Genomic DNA, 24,774 nt, shown 5'->3' with positions numbered 1-24,774 from the left:
ATAGTTGAAGTTTAAAGGTTCCGCTGGGCAGTAATGTTGACATGGAGTTGGTTTTGAGTGTGTCTTAGGCGGTTAAACATGCGGGTTTTGTTACTTTATACTTAGTCTGGTGGTGTTATTTCTTCTCGGTCACATGACCGCAGCGGTGCATTTGATTCGCTCACTTTCACTTTTCCACTCTCTTTATTGCTCGCATACCGTGTCCTATATTAACTTTGAGGCAGGTGCAGTACGGAGACGGATGCTGGATGATGGAGGCTGCAGCAGTGTTCAGCACCGTGGCTAGCTCCAAACAGCTCCCCCGGCTGCCGCTGCTGCTGGTGCACCGCCCCGCCGGTCGGTCCCAGCCCGACAGCAGCCGCACACAACTGCCCTACATTAGCAAGAAGAAGAATGCGAGGAAAATAGGTCGATATTTATTTAGCCACTCGTTGTGTTGTCTTATTTTAATTGCTAGAGGCCTGTTTTCTCTCTGCCTGACTTAAATCGATTCTGTTTCCACCGGAATTCAGTTTCTAAGCACTTGCAGTTAAACCCCTTTAACTTGCTGCATGCAAAAAGGCACATAGCAAGACAACAATGGAACAGGGCACAACCAGGAGAGGCTGTTTCCATAATCCAGTTTCAAGTCAGGTTGCCGAATGCTCTGACTCCTGGCTGTTTGTGTTGTATTTTTCTTTTTCTTCTTTCAGTTTGGTAGTGGAAGCTTCCATTTTGAGACAGAAGAGGGGGTGGTTTCTCCCCCCTAACATGGAGAGGAAAAAAAGTCTGCAGAGTTTCGTGCAGGAGGTGGAGGAGGAGGGGGGATGGGCCCCATTCATGCCTAACATTACCATTTTGATTGCTTTGATGCTGTTTTTGGTTTGAAGGGGGGAGGGTGGCAGGGAAAAAGAGAGAAAGCCCAGTCAGCACTGCACGGCAATGTTTTTAATCACTGCTTCATTTTTAGCAGCAAAATGTGACCTTTACTTTTCCTCTGCACGTATGAACCACCGCTCTATTCCTCTTAAACCAAATTGATCTTAAATTTTACATCCACACGCACAGATTTAATGATTGTGGTTAAAACTAAGTCCACTTTGAGGCTCTGTCAACATTTGCTTTTCCACCAAATATACTCTCCTTGAACTTTAAGCTGCTAACAGAGCGAGTATTTATCAGTCGGAAGCAGATTAATTAGATAACTGCACAAATGTTTATTGGTGTGGTTGTGAAACTGCCTCCTAGCTGGGATGAAGCCTGGAGGTCATTCCATGGTCACAGTTTGAGGCCTGTGGGTGCAAGTTTTATTTCCTCACAGAGAGGGAGAAAGTGTGAGTAAAAGGTTTCAGTGTGGAGCTGAGCTTTAAATACGGAGAACAGTCTGTCTTCAGCGTCCATGTTGTGAATAAGAACACGTTTTAATAACAGCCTGTTTTGCTCTAGTGTTTATCAGCGGAGGGGTGGAGGGAAACTGGCTGCTCTGTGGAGTTGACGGATGTGAATGCAAATGAAGAATGTTTAGACAATAAAATTAAATGGAGAAAGTGCATGTAAGAATCGGGTTAGATTTTCTTTCTGCTTCGTATGTGTTTCAAGGTCTCCTGCCACTATGAAATCTAAATCGACCACCTCTTATGCTTGATGGCCATATTTTTGGCCCTTGAAGAAGAATAGATTCATTGATTCTTTTTCCTTCTGCTCCACTTGCTCTCTGTTGCATCATAGCACCAGTTTTTACTGACTCGTCAGGTAGGGACGAGATGTTTTTGTTGTTTAGACGGTTCTGCTCGGGTTATTGTTTAGCATGGGGCAACCAAGGTGTCTGCAGCAACTGTAGAAAAGCATTCGGTTCTTGTATTTATTCAAAATTGTACCTTTTTGTCAAGAAGTCTTGTAACAGGGAGAACTTGTAATAAATACCACAGCTACTGGACTTGAATTAGAGTAAAGGCCTTTAGAAAGGTAGCATCTGTGACGATAGATACTCCTGCTTCCCTTAATTAATTTTTTTGTACATTTATGGTCTGATTACAATTAAACTGAGTACAGAGAGCTAAACCCCCAACCCAGACCCCCCAACTGACAGACACAACACAGCTACAAATGAGGCAGTCATGCAGTTTATAGCTATTTTGTGTCTATACTTGGTCATTTTCAACAGTCTCTTTTTGGGTCTTTTGACTGAGTCAACTGTTGACTGACTTTGGTCATTTTCTCTCTTGCGTAGTCTAATTTTAATAGTTTTGCAATTATTTCAGGTAATTTTGTTGTCAATAGTTTTTTTTTTTTTTGCATTTAAAAAAAATCGTTTTCCATCTTTTGGCAGTTATCTCCTGTTTCTTATCTTTTTGGGTCCTTGGTATTTATTTTAGATGTCTCTTTTTGATAATTGTTTTTTAAACAATTTGACTGTTTGTTTGCTTTCCATTTTCATGGTCTCTTTTGGATTGTTTCGCATCTACTTTTGGTCTTTTTGTGTCTTAACCAGGCTCTGTGACATTTAGATAAGAAATATTAACACTTCCTTTATACAGAAACTTGAACCCATGGGCCCCCTGACCTATCAGGCCCATAGACCTCTTCCCCCTAATCCTGTTTGGTAATCTATGCATGTGCACATCTAAGCACCCTTAAAATGAGCATGGTGAAGAGGAGGACACGACAGTAGTGCACAGAACAAAGCTGCTTTTACTTTGTGTAGTAAAGGTGCCTGATTGATTCAAATTATCACGTCTACTGAAGATATATGGATAATGAGAAATGGGACTTTTCTGGATGATTGGATTTTCAGGATTTTGCTGTGTTTAAAGGTCACAAGTGTGTCCCAGTTCTATACTGTTAACTTATTTGTGATGATGTGCTGAAATGGGTTCAAAATATTAATTTATTTAATATAAATAATCCTTGTGCCTCCAGGAACCCTGAGTTTAAACAGGACACGTGCTTTTATGTCGTGTTCACGCTACTTTATTTCAAGGAAAGTAATAATCATTCAGTAATTATTATTTTTTTGTATTTTGAAGCGAGAAACAAATGGTCTAGTAGAAGCTCTGAAAGTGGAAAATTCACTTTCATAATGTCACAAGTCGAAGTGAAAGTAGTCAGAAAGGTAAATGCTGCAGGTTTAAGAGAAAGAAACAGTAACAAAGTGTGTCTATTTATTCCTTTACAGCCCTTCAGGTGACATTAAAGCTGCTATAACAGGATCCTGTCTGGTTAAAAGCTATTTAAAGTCAACACTGTCTCTTTTACTGCACTCATTTTCTTTTTGCACATGCACTAGTCAGTGCAGGTCAGTGGTCAGCTGCTAAAACTGTACTGTGTCATACATCAGCTCTGCTCAGTAATTGGACATTTGAGATGCGGGTGAAGCTGTTGACTGCTCCCTCCATCTATTCTCTCCATCCTTCAATCCTCAGCCTGCGCCTGCTGAGCCAGGGTAAAGGTTTCAGGGAGTGGTACTCACATTTGGCCATGTCTAGACAGAGAACGGGCTTTGTACGGAGGCCGGTGAGCAGGTGAACTTTTCCCAGCAAATGAAGCCAAACTTGGGCTAATCCCACGATGGCTCATTACAGACTCCTGCAGTGCTGATTAAACCCAGGGAAGGTTTAGGGATTTCTGATGGACTAACTCATGGTTTTACAGTGCAGACTGGTGTAAAGGACTAGCTTTCCCTACAGACTCGCACGCAGATTTTCTCTAAGAGCCTGATCGATATGTTTAGGGAACTTTCTTCGCCAATTTATCCTGTTTTCTTTCCTTCCTTGCTTTAAATGTGAAGTGGGCTTTAACTGGAACCTACTTGGCCTCACAGTGCTTTTATTTAGCATGCACACGTTTCACAGTGGAAAATGACAAATTGTTGAGGAATCCTAAAGGCAGGAGTTAAGACATTGCCACTAGTAGTAACAAAAAGCAATGCCACATCATAAAATGTCTCCTCCTTAGATAACCTATTATTAATATCTACAAGTAGATATTATTCATATCTGCAAATAAGAGTAGATAAATATAATTCATTATTATTTCTTTACTGCCTTTAATTTCTCTTTGATCACATTTGAGCTAAAGGAAGCTATGATGTATGTTAAAATAAAAATATCTTTGTGTTTGACCAATAATCCAAGAGAAATTGGTTAAGGTGGCAGTGTGTTTCAGACCAACTAGTCTACTTACTGCCTTCTTTCATGCTTACTGGTGGTTTTGATCATATCACGCAGTCAAAAATCCAAAGAGGGAATTATCATAGAAGGTTGACTTATTTTTTTGTTCTAGAGCTTTTTTGCTTGTGGAACTGTAAAAGTATTCATCCATTTATTCCATCTACTAAGGATGCTGAGGTTGGATTCTCTGTGGTGACCCCTGAAAGGGAACAGCCCAAAGGAAAAGAGGATTTTGAGGACTTAAATAATAATTATAATAACAACAAAACAATTCCCAACAACCTTTACTCTTACTTGTGTGTTCATTCTGGAGATTTCTGACTGTTTCATACATTCAGAAGAAGATGGTCAAGCTGAAATTTAAAGGCAGCATGGATAAAAACAATTGGAAGTTTGAATGTTTAACAGTTCTAAGACAACTTGGTAAACTTTATCTGCTGATGCCTGTGATGCACTTTAAAGCTCCAGAACCAAAACATAAGTGGGTCAGAATTGGAGATTGTTGTCAGCTGCTGTAAACTGTTAACATGCTACCGCTGCAGTTACTATTCTCATTCTATCAAGATGTTCCCAGAATCAAAGTGAATCAAATGTCTTATTCTTCTGACAATAGCTAAACTGTATGTATTTATTTATTTATTTATTTATTTTTAAGCTGCATGTCTGGAAATTTTATTTTCTAAGAGTAATGCTGCATTAAGTTTCTAGAGGCAGCTTTGATTACATAAACACTATATGACACACTTTGGATTTGTTTGACACATCCATGAATGTTTTCCAGGCATTAATCCTGTAGAGAAAACTTTGAGTTGGCAGATTTAGATTCTGATATTAAGACAAACAGAGCTTTGTGTGCGCGTGTGCATGCCAACTAAAGGGCGTCCTCATATCACTAGCAGGAAGCAGCAGATCCCCATTCAGTCTCAGAGGACTATAAATCTGCTCTCTTTTGTCCCAGTGCTCTTGAGGCTGCAGCAAATCGTCCCCCTTTTTTGTTTGCGGACTCTTTTTAATCATTACTGGAAGGCACGTTCAGCTTTAATTAAGAGCAACATGGAAAGAAACCCTGCAATGAGTCTTCTTGAGGCAGGACAGTACTGCTTAGTGACTGTCTGTCTCCCAGCTTTACCTTTTAATCTGTTACTGAGAACCTTTGAAGGGTATCTGCAGGTCTTAAATAGCACTGAGTATTTTCTTTAAAAAAACTCCTTAGCAGGTATTTTATTAAAATTATTTCATTTACAAATGTTGTATTGGCTGCTGTAGACACAAATGGCAATTGTGACTTTTGGCTCTTTATCATGAGACATGAGCAGCTTATGAGACAATATATCCTGGGGCATGGACAAGTAGGACCCCCCCCCCGTCTTACATAGGACCAAACTGAAAGAGACTCATAAGGGCTACAAATAGCACAACTGCTATTTTAGTTGTTTTCTAAGCGTTTGTGGTTGTTCTTAATCTTTTAGCACTTTTTTTTAATCTCTGCAGTTTTGCATCTTTTTGTGGATCTTTTAAATCTGTGGTTAGTTTTTTGCCTCTTTTTGTTGTTTGTTTGTTTATTTATTTATTTTTAATTTGCAGTTGCTTTTGTGTCTTTGTTCCTTTTTGTCTCATTGTTTTTGGGTCTCTGATCCGTAGTCGTGTTCAATAATCAATGCATAGGTCCAGCATATATTGACTTTGTTACTAGGATTTATTTCTTATATACATCTATGGAAATGGTAACAAAAATGTGATTTATAAATGTCAATGAATTCATGTACTTGAGTAATTGTTACGACCCTACAAAAGAAAATCCCAAGTGTTTTAATGATTAACCTGTTTAATATAAATAAGTAGGTTTGAGTCCAGTGTATTAAAAAAAAAGGTACAAAAACCAAAAGGTGTCTGTAAACAGACTTGAGGCATCCATCATCCATTATATAAAACAAAATAAGTAATAAGTCTATACAAAAGAATGACTAATCAAAATGGAGTCAGCAGGGAAAAGTAATCTGCAACCAAACAAAAGAAACACTGAAACATTTTGCCTTTGATGTTTTGCTTTTGCATTTACTTATGTCTCAAAGTTAAACTAAACAAAGTTATCAAGCACCCAATAGACCTAACACACAGGCTTGACAGCAATTCTAAGTACAGTTTACTAAGGTAGCAAACACAGCACAGTGCACAGCAGTGACAAGCTGCTCACAATAAATCACAGCTGCTATTAAGTGTTTGTGAGCAGGTGTATCATTTGCAGGCTCTCATTGGTAGGTGGATCCCAAGTCTGTCCAATCAGGGAACAGAGGAGGTACAGAGGCTCTGGAAGCCAGACCAATGACGAGTAAGGAGGATGGGCAGAGGAGAGGAGGGGAGGGGGGGTGGATTAGGTAGACAATCAGGAACGGGGTAGGCGTGTCAACCAGGTAGGCACACAAACCAAGGAAACACAATATGAATAGAGGAGAGGGGAAAAGGCCAGAGACTGTAACAGTAATTGTATGTTAAACCTTTGTTGCTGATATTGAGAAGGACTTAAATAGTCTTAAATTCAGTGTTGTTGGACCCTGTTTAGATCTTATAGATGCTTAGCCTGTAAAAATAGTGATAGAGATGGGGGGAAAAAACATTCTAGCAGCTATGAGGTTATGTGCATCTGTGTTAGTGGTTCATTGGTTTTTGAGGTTAGTGTGACAGTGTGGAAGGATGGATGGGCATTAAAAACTGAAATAGTTTTAAAAAGAACCCTCTAAGATGTTAGAGTTGCCAGAGAAGATGAAGATCAGGTTTCTGCTGTCCTGACAGGTTATACGTCCCTGTTATTTCGATCACTGTCAAACTAGTCAACGCATCCCCCCCCCAAAGCCCCCCTCATATTGTAATAAAACTAGGCACTGTACTCCAGTCATTTTATCTAATATTGAAGGTCCTGGTTCAGAACTGTAAATGTAAGCCCTGCAGCAAAGTTAGGCTGAGGTGGACACACACAAAAAAGGTTTGCTGATGAGCTTTATTTTCAACGGAACCATAAAATCCCACCCATATTACCCCGATACGTAGAATTGGCTCCCTAATAGAGCAAACCCGGTGTTTTCTGTAACAAGCACCATTCGTAGTTGTGTCAGGCTAGTAAACAGGTGTCACATCACCTGCTGTTGACTCAAATCCAGTGTTCCTCCTGCTTTTGAGACCTGGTTTTGTATCATCCTGCAGCCGTGGATCCACATGATGGCTCCTTATTACTGAACAGCAAACAGTCATTTCCAGAGACTCACAGAAAAGTGCTGATGTAGCTGTGCTGGCAGGCAGAGGGAGCAGAAAGGCTGAGATGAATGAACCCATGTTGACTGCCATGCTGCTGTTTCTCCCTCTGAAACACTGTCATCTTTCTGCACACAGCAACAGTGTGTAATGTAAAGAGGGAGCAGCACTGAATATGTTTCTTTACTCCAAGGAGGATCATATTTCATTTTCAACAGGAAATGCTGAAATAGGTACACGATTCACACTTATGTCAGTGCCCTACTAAACCAGAATATGGCATTTTTATATTACATTTTCATATAGTTTTTTTTCTTACCATTCTGTGTACCTCACACTTCTGCATTGGACTTCTAGACGTGCTGTAATTGACACGTTGAAATTACTTTTTTCTTGAAAAATTATGACTCATTATTAAACATTGCTTTCCTATTGAGGTTGCTTTTGTAAAATAAAATTACTTGTACAATTCTTGCAAAATTACTGTTGTGAAAACCTTTGATTACATGTTTATATATGGACCCCACCAAAATTATTGCTTAAAAGGGCAACAGCATGTCATATTTGAATTTATGCATAGAATTCAAGTTTAAAATTAAATACAATTACATTTACATTGACTTTCTGTCTCACATTTACAACTTAAAATGACTTTTTTTATTTTTTTCTGACTGTTCACAGATGAGCAAAATTTACATAAATTAAAACCTCCCTACCAAACAATTATAATAATTATTATAATTTGGGCTTGAGCCCCTGAAGGCATTATAGTACAAATGTTGTATCTCTATGCCAAATTAAACAACTAAACAACAAAAAAAGGTACATTTGGGATCTTGTCATACTTGGTCTGTAGTAACCGATGAGATCAATGTTGCTGGGTGATCATTTTTATTATTATTATTTTTTTCGCTCCGTGCTAAAAGTGAAGAGGCAGGGCGAGAGTTTTCCCTCTTGGTTCAGAGTTACAATCACTTGAAAGACCGACATGAAAAAAAAAGAAAAACGTCATTAAATTTCATCGCTTCCCCAGTTCCACAACAGCACATGAGCTGATCCCCAGGGAAATAATAATGAGTGTGAGTTTGGTTTGAAAGAACTGGTTTTGTGGAATAAAGAATGAAAGACACAAGTTGGTGAAATCGATTGAAACACTGAGTATGAAGCAAGCTATTTGTTCTGTTCTGTAACTGCTGCATGCTCACACACTTCAGACTGTGCCGAAAACGCAGCACAAGACCTCATGTGTTCCTCAGAGAAAATTTGAACACGATATTCTCTTTGTCAGATGTTAGGTTAATTATCCTTTGATCAGATGTTCCAGATTTGTTTTTTCTCATACTTTTGTCAATATTTAGCTCCAACTACACCAAATAGCTGTACTATGTCCAAGAAAACACCTTGTAGTTTTCTTAATAGCTTTTTCTAAAATCTAAACTTTCTTCTTCTGTTGCATTGTTACTAAAATTCCATACTCTGACACAAGCTTGTTAAGTTCTTATATTAATAAATCTATATTAATATAGCTTTTTGCTTTGTGTAAAATTACAGCATCTGCAATATTTGCACTATTATCTCCAGGTCTTCTTCTAATGAAGTACAACAATTAGGATATTTTAACTGTGCATTCATTATTTAATCAATATTACAGGATTTTCTTGTGTAATTATTTTTAAATCTCACAATATCATTTTGGTGTAAAAATTACTACTAATAATTACAACCTCATTGAAAATTATAACTTAAGCCTCATAATATTACTGCTTTATTTTCAGGATATTTCAACCTTTTTTGATGCAAAATCGAATTTAAAATTATTCAGTAAAACTAGAAATTTTCCACAAATGCACCATTTTTCTCCTAATATGACTTTCACATAACTTTACCAATTTTGTTTTTAAATCAAAATAGTTTAACTTCATCCTTGAGTTTCTCCAATTCTGTAAGAGTTGTAGCAATGGAATTTATTTCCTCACTGAAGTGATTGCTTATCAGAAAATTAATAATAGTAATAATCTCAATAGTAAAGCCCCCAGAAGAAGCCCAAGATCAGGTATAGAAGACATTTGTGTTTTATTTAAGAGACAACTTCATTAGTAAAGATGCCTGCAAACAGCTTTCTTGCAGTTGCAGGGAGTTTCGAAGTTGGCAGGTGGAAACATCTTTCAGCTCAGACTGTCTTGTTCTCCCTTCAGGGAATGAGAGAGTCATGTAGTAGAGAGCTGCAGAGCTCGGATTATCCTACTCATAAAGCTGTGAAAATTGCTGTAATAATTCAGAAATTGCCTCTGTGCATCATGCACAGAGCCTGTTCTTCTTTTTGAAGACTTGTTTGTGCAGTGGAGACAAAGTGCTGCTGTGCTTGAGTAATGTGCATGTTTTGTTTATGAGAGTTATCTTCTGCCCTTTGTGGTGATGGTATTTTCAGCACAAGTCCGTATCATTGCTCAATTTCACGCAGACCTGAAGTTAATTGTTGCAGTTTCATGGACATCAATGTGTCAATGGACACAGTGCTGTTTCCTTCTGCACTCAAATACCATCCACACTGTCTGCTTTAGCTGGTAGGAAGTTACAGTCAATTATATTGGCAAATTTGGTATTTGCAAAGTTCAACCTGATGGTAGTTTAGAGTAGTGTATCACAGATATAAAGGGTGTGTGAAATGGATCAAATCACTCGGTCTGTAGTGTGTTATTTCATGGGAACAATGCTGATGTTCAAGGAAATTGAGCACTTACATTAAGTCTACTAGTAGCACATTAATGCTGTAATCGATAAATGTTGGAGTTTTACCTTCAGGCCTTTATTTGTTCTTGTTCTTCTTGTCTCTTACTTGATACTTGAAATCCAACAACTCAGCACATCCATCCTTTCCTTTCCTTTCTGTTTGGGGCAGAATGATTGTACACTATACAAGGAAAAAGTTTCAGGCTAAAACTATCAATGCTATTCTTGTATATTTACTTGGATATTTACTATTTGGTTGAGTGTTCATTTGCACATGCTTTTGATGGCCATGCACAGGCTTGTGGCAGACTTCTGGCTGGATATTTGACCGCTCTGATGGCAGAATTGATACATTTATTGTCTGTTTGGCATAGACTGTCTGTGTGGTCTAAAAAGTTGGATTAGGCTTGAGATGGGGTTGTACTGTATTGTATCTTCTGTAATATGATGTGAAAATTTCTCCCCACGACAAGAGTTTCAGGAGCTGCTTGTAATCATAGTCACAAACTGATGAGCGAAACTTTTACTTCTCCGTTCTCTACCATTCTCTAGCAAACGGCAGAATTCATGTTATCCTTAGTCATACCAAGTCATCCTGAAACCGATTCCGCAGGCTGTCCCCACACATCACACCATGCTTGACCGTAGTGTATTGTAGTGATCCAAATCATCTCCACTTGTGGATGGTGTCTCTCTCTCTCTGTCTCTCTGTGGATCTGTTGAGTCCCAGAGCATTAGAAACTGCTTTGGCTTCAGTCTTTCTGCACAGTAGCGATGACCTGAAGATACAAATGCTGAAGTAACTAATTCTCTCCCTTTTAAAGTGCTTCAGTCTTGCTCATTCAGTCCTAACCATTTAATAAACTTCCTCACATGTTCTCACCTCTTATTATCGTAGCATCACGTCACCCTCAGGTTGCCTGGACTACGGCTTTGTGTGTGTCCATACTTCCATTCTTATGTAAATTAGTCTTCTACTCAGATATTTCAGTAATAACATTTAGGCCTGAAGACTTTTGGCTATGAATTATTATTTTTTTTTATGGTTCTACAAAATTTAAAAGTCTGTGTGTGTGTGTGTGTGTGTGCTTGTTTCCGTTTGACTACGACCTGGCTGACAGCATTCATATGGCACATATTAAGTCAGTTTCTTTTTTCTCTTCTTCCTCCCACTCGTATCGTCCACATCTTAGCTGTCCAACTGACTGACACGATGAATAATGTCTATCTGAACACAACTATGAGACATAAGCAAATTTCTTGACATGAAAGCGACTTGTGTACATGTGTGCTTTCATGCATAAGAGATTACAGTTCAGCTCAGGTTGGAGTCACCACTTATCTGTCAATCAGCACACAGTGGTGGAGTGTGCTTTCTTTTTCTCCAGCAATCTAAAGCGTATGATATAACTGGATGTTGGATGGACTTCATTCTCTTAAGTAATTCTAACGTCCTGAAAAATATACTGTGTATATTCCACACATTATTAAATGTTCTTGATGAGTGCACCATTGAAAATGTTCAAACCACTGTAATTTGAAGGCTGCAACTGTTCACTACGCCTCATTTTGACGGTTGTTGATATGAAAACCCTGCTGGGTTTATGTGCAGCAGCTATAGGTAAATTAAACTGATAGAATAAGGTCAGTTTTTAATAAAATTATGTGTAAAGAGTTTTTCTAAGCTGTGGGCAGAGCCTGACTGATGTTTTTGGACAACAGTAAGTCACCACAGATGTATCGTATTGAACGCTGCTGCTGTATATCAGTCAGTAAATTTAAGCTGCATTAGAAAAATGCCGACACTACACAAGAACATGGCAACTACTACATAGAGAAATTTATCTCTTTGTGGCAACAAAGTCTTATTATTCTTTTTACTTTCTTTTTAATCTCGCAATCATTTTCAAATCATAATGAGGCCTGTAAAACATTGTGAAAAATGTGTCTGCTTGGATCCATTTTAAGCTGATCCCTGCCATTTAGTTTCAAGTAGGCTTTAATTGGCATTCATAACCTTACAAGAGGGAACATGGCAGCCCAAAAATGCAAGTCAGAAATCAGTGGATTGACGGCACATTTAGTTTGCAAATACTTCTCAAATAAAGATTTGTGAGTTTGTTTGGACAGATAATGAGATTTGTTGTGGTTGTGGAGGGGTTAAAAAGCTGAATGTGCTCATTCCATCCTTTGACTGAAGGTCTTCAACAACCTTTGACTTATAACGTGTGTGTGTGTGTGTGTGTGTGTGTGTGTGTAGATTTGTAGAAATAGTTCAGCTTTACCAAATGGTTAATCTCCCAAGAGTCTCTTAAAATCACAGTAAGCATATAACACAAAGTATGTACACATGTACCACCTACACCCACAGACTCCTCACTTACACTTAAACATGCTTAAAAATACACAATATGTGCTCACATACACACTTTGGTTCTCCTTCATCTCTATTTATAGGCTTCCCAATCTAGTACAGCGATTAAAAAAACATGTATGTCAACAATTTTAATAAGTCTGCAATGCATCAGTTATGGGCTAGAAACATGTTACTGTATTAAATTCTGTTGTTTAATTGTTGTCAGAAAGAACTCAAATGTGAATATTATTGTTGGCCTCAAAAAGCAAATAACCATCATGTCAGGCCACAAGTATCAAGTAGTGTCAAGTATCAAATCAAAACCAGATGTTATAAACATAAGCCAGTATCAGACATTATGGGGTGTACCATGTTTTCAGTATGTGATTCAGAGGTCAGAATACATAAGATGCCATGATATATTAAAAACTGTCCTTTAAAGACTTAACTGGGAAAACGTAGAAGAAACGTGATCCATAAATAATGAGGTAGGTTTGAATTTGACACTAACATTGTCGAGGTTTAATTTACATGTTGGTGGCTGGAACCAGAAAATAGTTTTTCTGTCAAAAGATAAACAGACTAATTGCTGAACATTACATTTAATACTGGATGTCAAACCTTTTTGCTCCAGTTTGGTTGAGAAGATTTACCAATTACTCAATGTATTACATGCATTACTTGCATAGATGACAACCAAAAGCAGTTTTTAATACATCTGCATGTGTCTGTATAGGCTGATGGATTTTCCTGGATTTGCAACATGGAACCAGAACACATTTCTCTACAGGGACAAAATGTATCGTAATTGTTAGGAAAAAAATTAAAGAATGACATGAAAGAACTGAACCCTCCGTCCTGCTATGTAGCTGCAAATCCAGCTGTTTGGATAAAGTCACCTTTAATGCTGCAGTTTAAAGGACCGTTTCCGCTGAGATTAGAATCAGAACCTTGTTGAATCATTTTTCTTTTCTGTAAAGGGCGCAGTAGTAGAAACGGCAGACGTATTGACTTTTTCCTTGATAGGGTTTTCCAGCTTGTCTTAGTGCTGATAACCGTGTGAGGCTTCGGTCAGCAGCTTACCAGCCGACAACACTGCTGTGCACTGTCAGCAGCTGGACCTGGCCAAAGGAGCCACTTTATCATCAAACGTTGAACCGCAACTTCTCAGCCCAACTTCACGGCAGATTTGTTTGACAGTTACAGAGACAGCAGCATCTGTAATGTCTTCATGTGAGATTTTAAAACTCCAGATCATTAAGCATGTTTTTTTTACCTTACTGACAATTTTTATGAAATAATCCACCCAAACGTTCAACTAGAAAATACATGATTTTGAGAGCTTAAAAAAAAATTGCATTTCATTAGCAAATGTCTTCGTCTCGCCTTTTCAAAAGGAGCATAGTTTCTTTAGTATTAGGTGATTGTAAACCCTGCGTAAGTCGTCAACATGTTTGACCTGCTGGTTCGGCATAAAGGCATTAAATGATTATTAAAATCAATAGGAATTATCAGTTGGGGCCCAAGAATGTCTTGGATTATGTGGATTTACCATGTGACAGGTACTTCACATGGCCTCTGTTAGGAGTTAGCTGAATTTTCTTTTCATTCTTTTGGCAGACTGCTATTTCTCCACATGATAAAAATGTGGATCTCTGTAGAATTTTTGCTAATCTGAACCAGACTTGACTCCAAAAAGATTTTACCTCCTCCATGTTTTCCACCGAGCATTGCTGTGAGGTTGTCAGGTTTTCATGGCGAGTAGCTCTGCTGTTGTGCAGCACTTTGATCAGTTAAAAAGAAGCATGTATGGACATTGGGGACACCCTGCTCACATCTGATTCAATTAACCCACAGACTGACAGTATGATGGGCTGTAGCAGCCTGCTGCTCCCATAACCCACTTCACCTCCATCTGTCAGAGAGAGAGTGAGTTTACGCAGCTCTGCCAGGACACAGCAGCTTCACTATCTGAACCTGACAGTGTTACATTGGATTTTCATCACGTTGGGATTCCTGCAGCTGCTTTTCCAAATGGCAAGAAGATGTTTTTACCTTTATGTGTTGGGAGATTTACCCAAACTATCGCCCACAGGTTTTAATCAGCGTTTGTTTTTTTAACTTTCCTGCTACATGAAGAACTAAACTGCATTTTAAAGTAGCTATAATCAGTGATCACTGATTTGAATGTAAAAGGACTGTAATCCCAAGAGTCCCAATAAATGCATAACATGCTCTTTCATTACCACCTTTAATTCTACTGGCCTGGGGTCTTGCCACTTTTAACTGTAGACTTTGCCAAACTTGACCAATTTACTTACACTGAAGTGATACAATGCTGTTTGCAACACACCCTGGACTAAATAATAATAATAACTTGGGACTGTTAACTGCGGTAACCTTTTTAGAGCTGGACTTCTCTAAACTGCTGACTGTCTCTAAACTTTTGAATGCACATGTCCAACTGTTCAATGTTTCAGTCTTTGTTGTATGACATGCTGCTCTGTAACAAGGTGATTATCGGTAAAGATCACAACATAAAATATGGATCATGTCTGATCCATGAATCAGCCACTAATTGCTCTGGTTCAATGACATTTTGCATTTAAACAGTCCCCTCTCATTATGTTGCTCATATTTTGACATCATGAGACTAAGACGACACGTATACCTGCTGTTGTTAGCTTTTGTTTCAATCAATTGTTTTGAAGAAATTACCATTACATGCTTCTACTTAAATGCCCTGCTTTCATGATATTATATCACTGTAGTATGAACGTTTGACATTTGCCCTAAATTTATCCCAAAAGTCGAGTAGCCCTAACTTTTGGTCCGTAGTCTATGTCCTTGCAGATACTGTATGTTGCCCTTGTTTGGAACTAAAATGAAGTTCACTTTAGATACTCAGGACTTGGCATTTTTTATTCTGTTCAAACTGGAACTAAGTTTGGATTCCCAATTCAAATTATAGCTTTTTGTTACGATCGGTGTTTCATAAGGTGAGTCAACAGCTCAAACTCGCAGAGACCTAAAGAAGTCAGGAGTTGAAAGGGAGTTTCTGAGCTCCCAGTCCTCCTGCTTTTGTATTAACTGGGCTTCTCTTTAATCTTTTATTTATCCTTCGAACTAAAGAGGTCATCCTGATTAAACATAGAGTGGGAGCGCTGGAGTGAGGGGAGTTTACAGCTTCAAAAATAGGAAGAAAAAAGAGGGGGAGCAGTGGTGGCAGCCTGACAGGAGTAGAAAGTCATTTTGTTGTTGTTGTTGCTGTTTTGGCTGCCAGGCGTCGGCTCCTGTCATCACTAAATCACATCGCTTTCTCATGCCACTGGGATTAGTCACTTGGGGATCAGACAACTCTGCAGATTTGTCCTGCAATCTCTATCCTCTCCTGTTTAAACACGGCTCTTAAAAAGGTTAGGATTCAGTGTAGGTATGCAGGGAAAACAACTAGAAGAATAAGACTGTTTTTACCCAACATGGCCTCCGTCATCTCCAGAGCTGAAGAATTGTACTGATAATGGTCCTGAATGGTGATGATTGGTAAAAGAGAAGTTTTAGCATCAGTCACACAGCAAACAAGAACAAACATGACAGTTTGTATTCTTCACAGTCCTAATGATGGGTGAGATACACAGGTCACCAAGTAAATTTTAAATAGGACAGTGTGCTAATGACATCAGATCCCAAACTGATATTTTTTTTATCAGCATAAAAAAGTGTTTGCCTGAATACATGTAAAGTCTAAAGTTAAAAATATTATTGGATTTCAATCAGGGTTAATGAAACTTGCATCACTGTCATCCTGCACTGATTGCTAGTGTTAAGTACTAAGTAACACAAGGGATTACACTTTGAACTTTAGTCATTGTATTAGTTATTATTCCCAGTAACTCTGAGATTTTGTAAGCTTGCTTATTGTATTAGTGTGATTCTTTCTGTTTAGTCCACAGGCTAGTCTGGTGCACTTTGGCCTGGGGCTGGTGTGGAAGACGAGACACGTGACTGAGATGTTTTATTTAAATGTTGTGTGTTCTGAGCTGGATTACCAGCAGTAGCCACAGGCACATTTTAATACAAAAGTCACCTGAAGGGGGCGGCAGCCAAGCTAAGCTAACAGCTGGATGGGTGATACATGTCTCCTTTATGACAGGTTCTGTTAGATACAAGATGAAAGGATGTGGAGGACAGTAAGTTGTCTAAAGGAACCTGACAGCGCTCAGAAGAATAGCGAAAGTAAAGTATGATTTTGTCCATTGCTTGTGGCTTAGGCAAAGCAAGATATGTTAATTAACAAGTAAAGATATAAACCTGATCTCAGATAGCATGCTAGTGTGTCATTTGTAATGAAACTGATTGGTTTTGTTGGAATCCCTAGAAAACATGACAGCATAGTGCTAATGTTACTTAAATAGTAGTGGGTTGTTAGACTTCAACTATAGGCATGTATGGAACATATGGTTGCCTGTAAGCATGGAGATCAGCAGTATTTGTCATCACAGGTCTTTGTGAGAAGGTGAGCAGAGGAAGGAGATGAATGTTATTGTCTCTCCCATAGCAGCTGGTTCCTTCTCAGCCCCTGCTGTCCAGGCCTTATTCTCGGCTCTCTGATTAGCTTTCTGTTCCCTCTCCCTCCGTCTCCTGCCTCTGTATGTGTGTGTGTGGGTGAGGAAGTGGTTTGTTCATCGAGGCTTTTTTTGGGAACAAACAATAGACTCACTGAGGCAGCTAAACAGACAGCACCAGAAAGAGGTCAATTATTGAAAAGGACTAACAAAGAGCAAAAAGAAATTAGTGCTTGTTATGGAAACCATTTTGTACTTATACTTGGAGAAAGTGTTCTTCTGTCGACAGGTCCTGATTCTAGGCCAGACATGTGTGAAAATTTGAAATGCTGCAGCTTTGTTAATAGCTCTTTTTTTTTTCTTGACATCACATGATGGTGAAAAGAGGGCGATTGTCACTGAAGCTGCTGCTCTTCTCCTGCTGGGTCAGAACACAAAACCTTAAAACAGCAGAAATGTACTTTTTCCTATATCTTAAACCAGAACAACGTGTGGGAGTGGCCTCTGCTTGGCCTTCGTACCCAGGGTTCATTTACATACTCCTTCTAGGCCAGTATCCCACAATGCCCTGCTTTTTATGCATTATTGAGGCTCCTAGTTGCATCCTTTTTAAAAGGAGACGAGTCCTCACCATAAAAGGAAATAGGACTGTGTATGCAACAAGGGTGACTTCAAAGACCCTTTGAAAAATTGATCATGTGGGGTTGTAGCTAAAGTAGATGTCAGGGTGTTCTGAGGCCTTTTCATCTGGTAAAAATACAAAACACAAACAGCAAAAGAGAAATTGTAAACTATTGAACAAACCTAAATGGGGGGAAAAATAGAATCTGCCGAGAATTCTTCTGGTGGGCGTTGGGCAGCTTGGCCACTTTTAAAAGGTCACTGCTTTCATGCTTTTTGGCTGATTTCTCCTTTCTACAGGTTTGTTTTTGTGCTTTTTACAGCAACAATAGAATTATTTTTAATCAAGCACGCAGACTTTCCTCCGGCTATAGTTTCTCAAATGTGAACATTAGTTGCTTTATTTTGTCTAATGTAATCACAAACTGAATGTGTTTGGTTTGAGAATAGTCTAACTAACATATTCAAAAACCTTGTACAAACCTTGTCATTTTATTTTAACACGACAAAGAAGTTTATTGGCTTGTTACATTGAGAAGACAATGTGCTAATGAGTTAGCATCAAGGAATATTTAGCTGTTACGGCTTCGTAATTTCATTTTCTACTAAACAGGCCCAGAAAACCCATGTTTGGAGGATGAAGGTAACAAATGACATGGAAGCATGTTTTTGCAGAAAGGTAATGAAATTGTCAACACACAGTGAACACTGTAACTAGGAAGTTAGCAACATTTAAGCTGGTTGAAGTAAATGAAGATGAGTAATGAACAATATGTTGCAATACCATATAAGTTTAACAGATGACATAACTTGATTTACCAGCTATGGTTTTGAGTTGATTATTTTTTTTTTTCTGGTAAACTGTCCACAGATGGTAAACACAATTTATTCAGTCAGTGCTATTCACAGCCCCCAGCAAGCAATAAAATGTCCTTTTTATTTGTTAGTTGTCAGTCTTTAACAGGGCTTCTGTGTGCACAGGGAATTACAGCTCATCATCAGCTTCACCTGGGTTCTCACCAGTTCTCTTAATACATGAGCAAACGTTATCACAGTTGTTCTGTCACAGCTCTGCTGGTGCTCATATCATAGCACTTGTGTTTCTCCTGGTAACAAAGTTCGGTGTAAACTTTTCGCTAAGGGCTTCTAGTTTCCTTGCTGTTGCAAGTTATGTCCAAAGGTCTGATCAGCTGTCGCTGATGTTAATTTGAACTGATGCAAACTAACGATGACATCACTCTGTGGTGCTGATAGTGTTGCTGTAGGTTCACCTTGATGTGACATGAGTTTTCAAACCTCCAAGTTAGTTTTATTTTTATAGTTTCAATTAATGCATTAAATCAATCATTGATTCTGAATCAGTATCTTCAGTATTTAGAGCAAAAAAATAACTTGATATTTTCTTGAAAACAACATTTGATATTTTCTGCCTTGGTTTAACTTTTTGTATTATCATTTGGCTCCCACTAAAAGTTACAGCGTTAGAAGTGATGGTGTCCAAGTGTCTTTTCTTCTCTACTAAAATATGTTGTTTGTAAATCCTATTGATTAAGCATGTATTTACAACATGTAAGGTGCAGTTGAGTGTGTGTGTGTGTGTGTGTACATGATTAGGATGGTACCAGCTCCATCTCATTGTAACCCAGTAAAAACCCTGTTTAAAACACAGTTGGTTGAGTTTACTGTAAAGGACTCGACCAGAGGTATCTGTGGCCTCTACTTTATGGACGAGCGCCTCATCAAGCTGCAGTGTTCAACTCCTGTAACGACTGATCTGAGAGTGTCCTCAGCCTCAGTGGGGTCCCAGCTGTGTCATCAGTCCCATTGTTGTCGCCCACAGAAGCCATGTGTCTGAGTGACGGCCCACGCTGGAGGCTTCAGTGCATTCGGCTGTTGCCTCCTTTTCAGTGCGGAAGGTCATGAGGTCGTAATCCACATTACATCACCTGAATGGAAAATAATAAAGGCTGCACTAAACATCGCATGTTGCATTGTGAGAGTCGCCAATAAATTACTTCAGCCTGAAGTCTGTTCTGAGGAAGCTGTTGTCCATCCTCAAAGGAATGGAGAGTTTATTTACTTTGCTAAATCTATCTTTAAAGCGTGGACAATAATCTGTGGCAGTGGTGCTTTTTAGTGTCTTAAAGGTCAAAGAAAGGTTAAAACGACCAAAAAGGTTGATGTACTTTACAGTAGATTTTTGTTTTGAAATGACAGAATCAGGAATTAGGCGACCACATCAACCGTAACTAAAACCTCCTCCATTGCATTACATTATGGATACAGTATTTATCAGAGCTCCGATGTTCTGCCCAAGGACACTTTGGCATGTGAAGTGAACAAGATGTGGTTCAAACCACTGAACCTGTTGTTCAGTGAATGACATAGCTGCTCCCTCATCTTACTAAGAATGTGTACTTGGCGGACAAAGGTCATACATCATATACCGTCTGAAATTTGTTGTTTGTTGTGTTTGGATTTGAATAATTTAAACAGCAAAATGCAAAGAAATGTCATCACACTCAACAGCTTTCAGCTCTTCTGTTTTCAATCCCACTTCAACTTCTAGCTCAGTTGTTTTAATAATTAATTCATAATTAGATTTTTCAACCTAAAATACATGTTCAGGTTCAACAATTATTCAATAATATACATTTTAACCTCTAAAACTCAACATTTGGAAAATATTAGTCTGTTTAAGTGACAACGTATCTACACTGACTAAACGTACATTTTCTTCATGAAATTTGTAAATTAACAGACATTAGAACCTGGAAAAAGACCTCATTAGAATCTTATGACTTGTATGAAATTAAGTTTTAATGATCAAGCAGTTGTTTATCAAATGAAATGATCATGAAATGGCTATGTGCAAATATTTGTTATATTCTTAAAGAATAATTTATTTGGTGGGGAAAAAAATGTAATTGTTGTTTGACAAGTGATCAGACAGTTGTTTGTAGGGTCTTTTGATGCAACAAAACATTTGAGTCACTCGGGAACAGTGGTTTAAAAAGCGACCGCAGAAAACAAATAGCAAGGCTCATTCTTGAAGTTAAATTTAGTTTTTGCCTTTTTATTTGCCATCCTTGAACTTGCAAACTTTGTCTCTCTCAGAATCTCTACACAGTGAACCTTGGCTGCTGTGGATGATGTTGCCTTGTAGTATCAGACCTCTGGGATCATATGGGAGATGTAGGAGAGCGATGTCCTTGTTTGCATCATGGCCCAGGAGGAGTTGTCCTGATTTACTAAAAGGTTCCCTGTTGTCCCACGATACATGTAAGGAGGAGAAGGCGGGGTCTGATACAGGGGAGGAAGATGAATGTCACATGATGCGGGGCCCTAACACTCATACATTATGTGGAACCAGGCAGCATCAGACTGGCTTTATGGCCTTAATACAAAATACTTCTATAGTGAAAATCCTCACTTCAACCACTTTATTTTCTAAGGAAACCTCTTAGGATGTTTGGGTTATACAGTAGTTTCACTGCAGGTAATTAGTCTGTGTGGTAGCAGTTATTATTCAGCAGCTTTACTTTAAGAACGTGAGCCTCAGTTTTGGTGGAGCAGCCAGTGTTTGTTTGTTGTTTGTGTGATTTTAGTCGTCCGTTCAAAGCGGTGCTTTCTAATTGATTACCGGTGGACGGATATTTCTATCTTGATGAAATGTTTGGACTGTGTAAACACCAAAGTTAACAACTGATAGAATTCAGTTACTGCCGATGCTTTTGGAGTGTTGTCAATAAACCTCAAACCTACAATAGTTTACAGCTACAGTTCGATAGCAACTTGCTTTGTGTGTTGCAGTGCTTTGAGCTAAATGCTTTTTTTTTTTGGTCCAGGACGTTTTGATATTTAGTATGTTTTCCATCTTAATTTAGAGTGTTATTCTAAATGTTTTTTTTTTGTGTGTGTGTGTGTGTTTGTTTTTAGCAATGCTTTTTTTTTGGTCCAGGACGTTTTGATATTTAGGACAAAAAGGGGAGAAAAACAGGGTTCGCACACCCCAAACAGTTGGAGGAGTCCTTTTTATTTATGCCACATTGCAACACTAGTAATCACTTTCATTAAAAATATATCATAGATGTAGGTTTTTTAATGCCATTGTGTTTAATGGCTGTATTCACAGACATCCAACAAAACAGCAGCTTAAGAAATTTTCTTAAAAAAGTGCAGCCTCACCCATCGACAGTTATTGCTGGCAGTTTGAATCTGGATTTGGGTCCCAATTTTTTAGGAGATGCAGGGATATCTTGGGGATCAAGCCTCTGTCTATGCCTCTGTGTGTTTAATCCCGTCTTCTCTCTCAAATCTGATCTCATCCACAGATCTCCAGCATAGCTCAGGGCGTCGCTGCTTTAATACTGATAATGCCTTTTCTAGTTTGTAGGGAGTATAATCTTTGAAAATCCCTTTAATCAAAGCAGCAGTGACACAAACATTGCCTTGGAAAACGGCCGAGTAAAGACTTAATATGACAAAAGCCTGCAGAGATTTTTCTTCCTCCCTTTTTCCTGTTATTCAAATGTGATGTTTCAGGCTAAACTTACCTCTGCCTAAGCTGCAAAGGACAATACAGTTTATTCCTATTAAAATAAAACCATGATGACTCTTTACACACACGCACACACTGACGTAGATCCAGGTATTTGTAATTTCAGAGGTATTATGATTAAGATTCTCTCAGTTTGTATATTGTAAATAGTATTGCGGAAAAGTTGCCTTGATGTCCGTCAAAATGTGAAGTCTATCCACACATGTTTATGGGCCTTGGGAAAGGCCTTCCCAAAGATTAATATTAGCCTGATTGATCCATTCCACAACCAGCTTTGATATTTGTTTGGGTTCACTTTCCTGTTGGAGCAGCTACTTTTATCCAAGCTACCAACTGGCTAATAGTTTGAGGTCGTGCTGAAGAATTCTCCAACCATTTTTTGTATCTGATGACAAAATTTCCAGGTTAAAACTTAGGTTGAGCTTTAAGGTGTTTATTTGGAATAATAGCATCTTTCTTGGATTGCAGTCCCTGTCAGTGTCTGGCAAGGTAAGACTCACTTGTGACACTGGTGTTCCAGCAGTAACCACTCATGACAGGCCTGTGCCATGATGTGTCCTACGTTGTTCCTGACTGTTTGAACCAGTGTCCTCTACGCTGAGTGAGACTGTTTGGATTTTATTCCATACTTCTAATTATTTACACGTTTGAACTGATGATCTTGGAATCTGCATTTGTTTGGAGAGGACTCCAAGAGACATTTCTGACTTGTGTTAATCTACCGTCCTCTTTCTCAGACCTGCACAGAACTTTCCCATTGTCCTATGCATCAGTCAAGACAATATCAGGCTAATTGTCAATCACGACAATGGAAAAAAAGGACACTTTTGCTTGGCAGGTTGAAAGACTTTCAGCACCAATTAATTAACCTTAGTAGATTTGTATATATAGTTTTGACCCTGTGTTGATTTCATAAAACCCAAAATATCCACAACTGTATGTATATGTATCATCAGAACTGTTCGAGGTGGAACTGAGAAATAGAGGGAAGGTTTAAAGCTGTGGCAACAACCCTGCTGCCTTTTTCATGTGTTCTTGTGTCATGTGATGGCAGAGAGTAAATAAAACATAAGCATGCAGTGAGTAGTGGAGTCAGGATTAATTTTAGCATGATACTCATCTCAGACAGTATTGCTTGTATAAAGAAACATTCTGGACTCGTGTAATTTGACACGGTGAGCAATGCATCACAGAAAACTATCATGAAGTCTGCGAAAGGCACTAAAGGCACTGGTTGCATCGTCGAGGCAGAGAAACAGTGAAGATAGTGAGGTGCCACCATGGAGCAGCAGCTTTGCTTTGAAGTGCGTTTCTTTCTTGCAGTAGTGGAGAAGCCTCCAGGGAGGCACTCAGTCTTCATTCCGACCCCTCCCACTGTCAGCCCCTGCTCAGCAGCCTCCCAGATCAGCTTCAAAGTTAGGGGGACATTGCTGCCTCAAAAGTCTCCCAGCTTTGAAGTGAGGACAGGGCATAGTCACAAAGGTACATTCATGGATATGTAAAACAGACACCGCTCACTATTTCTGCATTGATATCCAGATTCCTTCTTGCAGCACAGTGCCCAAAGTTTTGTCAGAGTAATAAGGCAGACGTTTACCTAACGGTGACAATGTCCCCCGACTGTGAAAACATCTTTGAAGGTAAAATGAATCTGTTGAGTGTCTGCAGGCAGTTAAAGTCAGCAAAAATAGCTTATTGTTCTAAAAATGCTGGTATTCCTTCATGCAAGGAGTTTTCATGTGCTGCTTTGCTTGTGTAAAATGACTAATTTAAAGTAAGATTAGCATAAAATAATATTTGCATTATTGCATCATACCTTTTTAATTTTTCCTTTTGTAGCTTTTAAGTGCTCATAACTAATGAAGCTACAGCAAGATTTTAGAACGTCTGTGAAAGTGTGACTTTAGCAAGAGTTTAAAAGAAAGCGGATTTGAATGGTAGACCCAGAACATGAAAGATTATTTGGTCCACATCCACACGTACAGGTGTGAAAATGAGTGAAAGGTCTTCAACTGGCTTTTCTGAACCACCCATTTGGTGTTTTATGCATTTTCTTGTTTTGTAGCAGATGTTCATTTTGTCCGACTGAAGTAACTGTGCTTTTGAAGCAGCTTATTTTTGATGCTGAAGCTGAACAAACAAAATAATCTGGTGTGAAGACTGTGTGCAGCTTTCGATTCCCTTATTAAGGCTCAGGCTTGTAGCTAAAACATAATCTGACACTTTCAGATCCTAAGAAGATTTCTGCTTCACACCGTGCTCGGTCTTGAACACCTGGGCCTCCTACAGTTATAAATTAACATCTAATTCTAGCTCTTGGCATTTCAAAGAAAAAATCTGCCACCATTAGATGTCAAAGTTCAGTGTGTGTCTTGGTTTTTTGATGTTAAAAAAAATAAAATAAAAATCCTATTTTCTGGATAGCAGAAGGCCTTGTTGCATTTCAGATATTGAAAACACCCCTTCCAGTGGTGACCATGCCCTGTTTCCCCTGTCACAAATGCTCCCCGCATTAGCTCATTACTGCTCAGGCTCTGTTAAGACCTT

The 24,774-nt window shown here is 38.7% G+C and overlaps 1 protein-coding gene across 4 annotated transcripts in view; it reads left to right on the top strand.

Moving 5' to 3' along the window:
- Positions 1–24,774, top strand: part of phf21b (PHD finger protein 21B) — an 82,751-nt gene that overhangs the window by 2,870 nt on the left and 55,107 nt on the right. The gene's annotated exons all lie outside the window — the stretch shown is intronic.

This window comes from Channa argus, chromosome 21, assembly GCF_033026475.1.
Source record: "Channa argus isolate prfri chromosome 21, Channa argus male v1.0, whole genome shotgun sequence".
NCBI lineage: Eukaryota > Metazoa > Chordata > Actinopteri > Anabantiformes > Channidae > Channa > Channa argus.
The sequence above is the reverse complement of the archived record's forward strand: the minus strand, read 5'-3'. Positions and strand labels throughout refer to the sequence as shown.